We start from the raw sequence: 9,575 nt of genomic DNA, 5'->3' as shown, positions 1-9,575 counted from the left end.
CTCATGAAACACCGACTAAAGTATCGGAGACCTCTGAGTTCTCCAGTACTCTCCCAGAAAACTCCTCTTTGCTGATTATGTTAACCAGAGTTGGTTTCTGCTGTTGCAATCAAGAATCTTGACAATGAAACACTACACAACCCTTAAACTGAAATAACTCACCCAACTAGTGTGGCTCAATGGTTGAGCGTCGACCTCTGAACCAGGAAGCCATGGTTTGATTCCCAGTCAGGACACATGCCCGGGTTGCAGGCTTGATCCCCAATAGGGGGCATGCAGGAGGAGTCTGATCAATGATTTTCTCCCATCATTGCTATTTCTCTCTCCCTCTCCCTTCCTCTCTGAAATCAATAAAAAAATATATATTTTAAAAATTGATATAATGCTACATAAACTGTCACAAAAATATGTTCACAGTTTAGTTTTAAGTGAAAATGGCAGGTTCTAATGCAGTAAGCACAGAATTGTGTAAAATAAAATTTATGTAAAATAAAATTATTGCTTTTGCATAGAATAAATTCTAGGATGCTATGTATAATACCAAAATAATACAGTACTGTATTGTTTTCAGGTATTGGAATTATAGGGTTTTTTTTCCTTATGTTTACCTGTATTTTCTAATTATTTCAAATAATGAACATCATTACATAGAGACTTGTTTAGTTTTTTAAATTTTTTAAATAAAGCCAGGGTTATAAATTGAGGAATTTGAGAGTGCAGGACTACCTCTTCATCTCTGGGAAATGTATACATTCCCCAAGCTGAGACCCTGAAGCACAATCTTTAGGGAGAGTGGTAGCCCCTGATAACTCCTCCCCTTCCCATAAGCATATGCTGTTCCTCAAATCTGTCAGTAGAGTTTATTTCCCCTTTGCTAGATCTGGGCTACTCTGTGACTGCTTTGACCAATGCAATGCAGCCTAAGATGTTGGAGGACTTCCCACCTCCAACCTTAGGAAGACTGGAGGCTCGTTTTCTCCCTCTTACATTCTTGTCCTTGGGGTGTTCCCTCTCAGAACCCAGCCCCAGCCGTGTGGAAAGGTCACGTGGAGGAGAACCAAGGCTCTCCCTTGGCAGCTTCAACTGAGCTCATGGCCAGCAGCCGGCACCAGCTGCCAGCCATGTGCATGAATCCTGTGGGTTTCCTGCCCAGGCAGACCCAGGGGACGGTGGCTCTAACCAACACCGGGTGGGACTAGCCCTGTGAGATCCCAGGCTCATGGGAGATACTAAAATTGTAGTGTTTTTCACCACTAGATTTTGGGATACAATGTTAACCACCCTCCAAGATGGCTCCTCCTGGTACTCACACCCTCTTATAGTCCCTCTGCACATTGTACCAGCCAGGGCTGGCCTTTGTGACCACCTGAATACAGCAGAAGTGATAACATGGTATGTTACCTCCAAGATTGGGTGATAAAAGGCATGGTTGCTTCTGTCTGGGTCCCTCACAGATCTCTCTTCCTGTCCATGGAGATAAGTCCACCTAGGATGGCCAACTGGTCACCGTCTCACATCCTGAAAACCCCCTCAGTCCTGGGCCAACTGGGATGGTCACCCAGATCCACATGATGAGGAACTGAGGCCTGTGGACAGCAGTGAGCAAGGAACCAAGGTCTCCCACCAACAGCCACAGGAGAGAACCACTTTGGAAGCAAGATCCCTGTCTCGGTCCAGCCCCAGGGGACAGCTTGACTGCAGCCCCATGAAAGACCCGGATCCAGAACCCCCAGGTAAGTTGACCCCTAGAAACTGTGTGAGATATGAAAGCTTAGTCCCTTTGAGCTGCTAAATTCGGGTAACCTGTTAGACAACAATAGGTAACTTCCACAGATGGTGTGTCACAGCCTAAGAGGTAACAGAAAGGGGGAGCATTTCAGGTCGGGCCTTGCACCCTGTTTTAAACAGCCGAGATGCTCTTTCTGTGTGGGGAATTCTCCTTTCCTGAAAATCAACCTGAGGGAATTTTGCTTTTCAGAGTTCCTGAAGAGCAGAGCAGAGCTGGGCGGGGCCCCTGGCTGCCACTGGATGAGCTCATTCCAACTCTAATTGTTTTCCAGGCTGTAACAATAAATCTCTGGGGCTCGCAAGGTCCTCCCATCTCTCCATTCCAAATGCAATCAGAGGCCGCCCTGATTTCCCCCAGGGCCGGCGGGAAGTGCTCACCTGGGCCACTTAGCCTTCTCTGCTGAAAAGCATCCTCTGGGCTCCAGCAACATGGCCATCTGGGCACAGAGAGCCATGCACAGGGAGCAAGGCGAGCACATGGGCTGGGGGGACCTGGAGGGAGGAGGGGTGTCCTGATCTAAAATCTTTCCAATGAGGCACCCAGGTATTAGAGATTTCACCTGTCAAGTGTGATTCATTCACGTGGCATGGAAAATTCATTTATGAGCAGCACCTCCTTCTGAATGAGTGTATAGAAGACATTCTTTCCTGCCCAGGGTCGCAGAAGAGCAGTGAGAAGGCAACCTAGGGAGGCACAGAAGGCAAAGCTGACCTTGGCTCCCCCTCCTGGGTTAGACTGCCCTTAGGGCTGTGTACATGCAAGCACCCAGCATGCTCCAGGGCACGCTACGGTGTGCACCAGGGACGCAGGGAGCCATAGCAAAGTAAATGATCATACAAGTAACATGGAATGAGCTGCTAGTTTCTTGGCACGATGGTAACAAGCCACTACAAACTGAGTGGCTTAAAAATATCAGGAATGTATTCCCTTCTAGTTCTGGAGGCTAAACATCCAAAATGGAGGTGTCAGCAGGGTTGGTTCCCTCTGAGGGCTGGGAGGGAGTCTGTTCCAAGCCTCTCTCCTGGCTTCTGGTGGTTTGCTGGCAGTCGCTGGCGTTCCTCCGCCTGACCATGCATCGCCCCGTCTGCTTTCACGTTCACGTGGCAGTTTCCCTGTGTGCGCGTTGCTGCGTCCACGTTTTCCATGGTAATGACCTCATCGTAGGCTGGTCATCTGCAAAGAGCCCATTTCCAAATAAGTCACAGTCGCAGGCACTGGGAGTTAGGATTTCAACATCTTTTAGGAGAAGACACAACTCAACTCATACCACTGAGCCTTTAGTAAAAACAGTGACTAGCCATAAAATCCCAGGCGTTTGGCATGATAGTCATTTTATATACACTTTTCCTACCCCTCACAATAAGATCTCCCAATATTACAGGTCTTATCCTTACCCACACAGCTAGAAAACACAGGCTCTGGAGTCAGATAGCCTGGCTTCACCACTTAGCTGGGAGGCCTTGGGCAAGTTAATTCGCCTCTCTGTGCCTCTGTGTCCTCTTTGGTAAAGTGAGGATAATAGTACCTCCATCCATGCTGAGTTGTTGAAAGAATTTTAAAAGATAATGCACATGCCCTAACCAGTTTGGCTCAGTGGATAGAGCGTCAGTCTGCAGACTGAAAGGTCCCAGGTTCGATTCCGGTCAAGGACATGTGCCTTGGTTGCGGGCACATCCCCAGTAGGGGGTGTGCAAGAGGCAGCTGATCGATGATTCTCTCTCATCGATGTTTCTAACTCTCTATCCCTCTCTCTTCCTCTCTGTAAAAAATCAATGAAATATATATATTTTTTTAAAACATTCTAGTCCAGCTCTGCTGATTCTAATATTTTCCCCACTGTGTTGCCTATCATCTAGGACACAGACATAATAGTTTGCAAATAACCAGCTGAGATTATGAGTTTTTGGCAGTGACCACTCCGAGACTATGGCAGAGTCTGTTTCCATGAGAGTCAGCTCCTGGCACATTCAGATAACTCAGTCCAGCAGATCTGCTGTTAATTCTTGAGAAGGTTCTTGAGAAGGAAGATATCTTGAGGTTCTTGAGATATCTTCTCTCCTCTTCTCCCTCTCTCTCTCTCTCTCTCTCTCTCTCTCTCTCTCTCTCTCTCTCTCCTACACACACACACACACACTGCCTCTGAGGCCTCACCCAGGACAAAGCAACTAACCACTGAAAGGGGACGGGTTGTAAAGATTTAGTTAGAAAGCCTGAAGAGTGAGAACTGGCTGCTAAGCCCAGTCCAAAGCTCCTTTGCAAGCCAGTGCTGGGCAGAGCAGAGTCCAGAAGACAACAACAAAATGTCAACACCTTAGTGATGGATTCTCTCAGGTTTGTCAAGACAGAAAGAGAGCCCAAGCAGCTAAGTCCTCCGGGGCCTTTCCCTGATCCTCCCTGCATCACCTCTGCCACAGCCGCTTTTCCACACACAATTCAGTCTACAAATATCTAAGGAAAGCGGACGCAGCGAAATGGCTGCACACAGGCCTCGTCTGGCCCCTAGACAAGTTTTATGTAGCCTGCACATAGCTTTTTTAAAATTATTTTTTATTTTTCTTAATTGGGGAGAGAGAGGGGGGAAAGGGGAGAGAGAGAAGCATCCACTTATTGATGCATTCATTGGTTAATTTTCATATTTACCTGGGCTGGGAATCAAACCCACAACCTTGGCACATCAGAACAACACTCCAACCAACTGAGCTACCCAGCCAGGGCAGCCTGCACACAGCTTTTAAGTAGTTGCTAACATTTTAAAAGGAAGAAGTGTCACATAAAACCTCTGGGGCTGGATAAAAAGTAAAATGATAGACACATACTTCTTTCACTTAGGCGGGGTCAGGATAACTCACAGCTTCCACACCCACTATTGTCCATCTGAACGGAAACTTCCTTTTGATTGATGGGCCAAAGCACCTTGTTCTTTTGAACTACTTGTTCTGGATTTTCATGGCATCACACATTTGCATGATATAATTTCTCTTCTTGTAATCCACTTCCTCCTGATAAATTACTCCCAATAAGCCCAGCCTTCGATGAATGGGAAGGCCATCCTGACCCTCCAACCAACCCAGTCACCCGAGAAATACCACTGAGTGGCCTCAGTTAATGCCACGTGGAGCGGAATAGTTGCCTGGCTGAGACTTAAAAATTCTCGACTTTTTTTTTTCACCGAAGCTGGTTTGGCTCAGTGGTAGAGAGTCTGTGTGCAGACTGAAAGGTCCCAGGTTCGAATCCGGTCAAGGGCATGTACATTAGTTGCAGACACATCCCCGGTGGGGGTGTGCAGGAGGCAGCTGGTCGATGTTTCTCTTTCATCGATATTTCTAGCTCTCTATCTCTCTCCCTTCCTCTCTGTTAAAAAAAAAAAATCAATAAAATATATATATTTTTTTAAATTCCCGACTTTTTGACAATTGTGAGAAATGATAACAGCGTTGTTGTTTTAAGCCACTAAGTTCTAGGCCAGTTTGTTACATGACAATAGATAATTAAAACAGTTTCGAAAGTAAAAAAGTATTTTTTTAATAAATATTTTTTTAATTGATTTTTTTACAGAGAGGAAGGGAGAGGGAGAGAGAGTTAGAAACATTGATGAGAGAGAAACATCTATCAGCTGCCTCCTGCACATCCCTTATTGGGGATATGCCCGCAACCAAGATACATGCCCTTGACCAGAATCGAACCTGGGACTCTTGAGTCCGCAAGCTGATGCTCTATCCACTGAGCCAGACTGGTCAGGGCAAAAAAAAAAAAAAAAAAAAAAAAAAGGCTTTAATCTTGTTAATAATTACTTTCTTCAAGTCTTTGTTACAAAATTAAATATATGTATAATACATATACAAACACACACTATTTATTAAATTAAATCTTTATTGTTGAAAGTATTACATATGTTCTATATTTTCCCCTATGGACTCCTAGCCTGCTCCTGCTCCCCGCACTAGGCCTTCACCACCCTGTTGTCTGTGTCCATGGGTTACGTATATATACATACATACAAGGTCTTTGGTTGATCTCTTCCCACCCACCCTCCCCCGCCTTCCCTCTAAGCACACAATTTAGGGAAGTTGAAGTGACCTAATATTATTGAGCTCCTAATTTCATTTCTGCCTGGTGCTTTCTCATGCTTTATCTTATCTACTACTCAAGATAATCCAGTTTATATTATTATTTACATTTTTAAAAAGAAGAAGCCAGCCCTAGCTGGTTTGGCTCAGTAGATAGAGCATTGGCCTGCAGACTGAAGGTTCAATTCTGGTCAAGAACTTGTACCTTGTTTGCGGGCACATCCCCAGTGGGGGCGGGGAGGGGGGGAGGTGCAGGAGACAGCTGATTGATGTTTCTAACTCTCTATCCCTCTCCCTCTCTGTAAAAAAATCAATAAAATATATTTTTTTTAAAAGTTGTAACTATGTAAAAAAAATAAAAAATAAAATAAAATAAGAAGCCAATGCCCAGAGAAGTTAAGTAACTTGCAAATGATTACATAGCTCATGAGTGGTGGGAATGGGAACTGAGCACCCAGTTCTATCCAGATGGGATACCTATGTTTTTGTCACCATCTCACATACCCACACCACCTCTCTTGGCTCAGACAATGATCTACATTTCACTGAATGTGACATCAGATGTTATTGCAAAGCCTCCAAAACCTTCCTTTTAAATGGCACCATATTACAGTATTCCAACTGTAGTTTATACACCATTTCCAATTGTTGAGTATTCACATCCTTCTAAATCTTTTTGCCATTAAAAGGAATCCTGGCTCTGGTTGGCTTGGCTCGGTGGGTGGAGTGTCATTCTGCATCTGCGTAGTGAAGGGTCCCAGGTTCGATTCCAGTCAAGGGCACATGCCAGTGTGGGGCATGCAGGAGGCAGCCGATCAATGACTCTCTCTCATCATTGATATCTCTCTCTCTCTGTTTCCTCTTTCCCTTCCTCTCTGAAATCAAATAATAAAAATATAATTTTTTAAAAACGGAATTCTGACAGTTGCATCAGGCTGATAAGAGTAGAAATGAGGGAGTGGTGGGCCATTTGGGGGGTTTCTTTGGCATTACAAATGACCACATCTACAGAACTCCTCCTTCAGCTCCCTGCCCACATACCTGCTCTCTCCACCCTGACTATCTTAATGAACCTGGTTATGCAGTCACCTAAGGAGAAGGTCAGGTAGCAGGTGGAGCAAAGAGAAGGGAGAAAAACAATCCCTTGGAACTCACACCCATTCAGGCCAGATGAGCTCATCACCTTTCAACAACTTAATGCAGCCTTTATCCATCTTAAATAGCGTTGACAGCGGGGGAAATCAAGATTATGTCAGGATTCTGGTTGGTTTTGAAAAGATTATAAATCCTCTTATTTCAAAAGTGCCAAGTGAAAGGATTATAAATCCTGTTAAGAATTTTAGCTTTTATCTTGAGAGTAAAGGTAGCCATTGAATGGTTTTAAACAGGAGTGATGACCTGGACTGATGTTTTTGATCTAGAAAGAACACCTGGTTTGGAGGGCAGTAGGATTTAGGGATTAAAGGGATGGAGAGTGAGGGACAGGGAGGACTCTAGCATGATCCTAGAATACCCCAAGGACAGCTGGGTGGATAGGATAAAAAGCAGGAAGGGAAGAGAATCACAGGACAGTAGTTCCTTTTTGGACCAAATGAACTAAGGGTGCCTGAAAGCAGGGTTTGGAGCAGGGGGACTTCCAAATGCTGTTCCTAGGATTCCTGCTAGTTGGCTAGAGACTCAGTCTAGGAGGGAGGGCCATATAGGCTAGGGCTAGGCAAGTCCAAGGAATTAGAGGGTTCTAGAAAGCCATAGCTGACCCAGCAGGAGAATTGGGAACACTATGGATGACCATGTTCCAAAAGACATCTTCAAATCAGTGGCTGAGATAGACATTTCCTCTAATATCATTTGGGGGAAATGCTAGAAAGCTCAGTCCTTAACTCACTCTGTCTGCACTTCCAAAAGCAACTTTCCAGAGCCTCTGGAGGTGTATTTTTTGTTCTTTTTGTTACCTTTCTTTGCCTCTTACTTTGTTACCTGAATTTTTCCTTTTGCCCTCTATTTAAGCCTTTTGATGGGGTTTCCCCTCCCTTTTCTTTGCTCCACATAGGGTATCTATATATATATATAAAAGGCTAAAATGCAAACTGTCCCCTTGGGAGTTTGACCGGGAGACTGGGAGTTCGATTGCTTGCTATGACATGCGCTGACCACCAAGGGGCAACATGGAATGAAGGAAGGCCCCACGTGCATGAATTTTGTGCACCGGACCTCTAGTGTAAAAATAAACCTATAAAACACTAAACCATCACATTACCTCTCAAAACATATTCTATGTCCACCAGATCTTCAGAGGGGCAGGTCTGGGAGAAGAGCCTCCATGAAGCACAGAAAGGGCAAGCATGGACAAGGGCACTGGGGACAGTGTTTGGAGTGAACTGGACTGAAAGCACAGGAAGTCCTCAGGACCTCAGAAGGATAGTAAAGTCTACCTGCATACATCCACTTGGCTTCAATAGAGGCTGGCCAGGCAAGACCAGATGCTAGGTCATTTTTATCCAATTGTCACATATTCAGGGGTTGAGAGATTTTCAGGCTTCACATTTTATATATATATATGAGGCCTGGTGCACAAAATTTATGCACATGGGGGGGGGAGGGTGTCCCCTTAGCCCAGCCTGCTCTCTCTCCAATCCAGGACCCCTCAGGGGATGTCCGAATGCCAGTTTAGGCCCAATCCCTGCCTGATCACCCCTCACTGTGCCCTCTGCCAGCCTGGTAACCCCCAAATGCCTGGTCACCCCTAATTGCCCCCTGCCAGACTGGTTGTCCCACATAGCCTGCTGTTCAGTCGTTTCTGGCTCTCACTAACCCCATGCTCGCCTTGTCGCCCCAGGCAGCCTGCTGGTCATTATTGTTACTTGACAGCATCCCAGAAAATTTGCATATTCCTCTATTATTAGTATAGACATATACATACGAACCCATTTATTTATTTATTTAATTTCAGGGAGGAAGAGACAGAAACATCCATGATGAGAATCATTGCTTGGTTGCCTCCTGCACGTCCCTTCCTGGGGATGGAGACCACAACTAGGGCATGAGCTCCTGACCGGAATCGAACCTGGGACACTTCAGCAGGCAGGCTGACACTCTAGCCACTGAGCCAAACCGGTTAGGGCAAGGCTTCACATTTCCCACACAAAGGAAGTGAGACTTCCTGGGAAATGTGAGGTGCTCAGGGGCCTGGGAATTGGGTTGGGAAATGGTGATAAGAAGTCTTTGAGCAATTGTGGATCCGCTGCGGTTTGGAGTGAGATCTGAGTTTCTTTGCCATGGATGTGAGGGTAGGGGAAGGGAGAAGTGCAGAGTCCCTAAAAACCTTTAACTTTGCCATTTTACTGAGAACTTGCACACCGAGTTAGTCTTCATTGAGCTTCATTTAGTAGCAGGTTCAATGCACAATGTATAACTGTACCTTATTGATTTACACAAGTTTGCAGTTGTTTACAAGTCCATGACTTACTTTTTATCCCCCCTGGGCCAAGACCCACCGGTGCCCAAAGGTGATTCCTCTGCTACAAGGGAGAAAGCCCCAGGCAGCCTAACAAAGCTTTCCCAGTGTCTGTCCTTGGGCATTCCTCAGGCTGGGCTTCCCTATGCAGGGCGAGGTCTGCCTGGGGCCAGGGAGGGGTCGGAGGTGGGTAGACCCCAGAGTCACACCATCTGGGATTAACTCCCAAGCAGGAGGTTACACCAGAATCATCAAAATACTTTCT

The sequence above is a fragment of the Pipistrellus hanaki genome, assembly GCF_964339955.1.
Source record: "Pipistrellus hanaki genome assembly, chromosome: 13".
NCBI lineage: Eukaryota > Metazoa > Chordata > Mammalia > Chiroptera > Vespertilionidae > Pipistrellus > Pipistrellus hanaki.
This window is presented reverse-complemented; position numbering follows the sequence as displayed.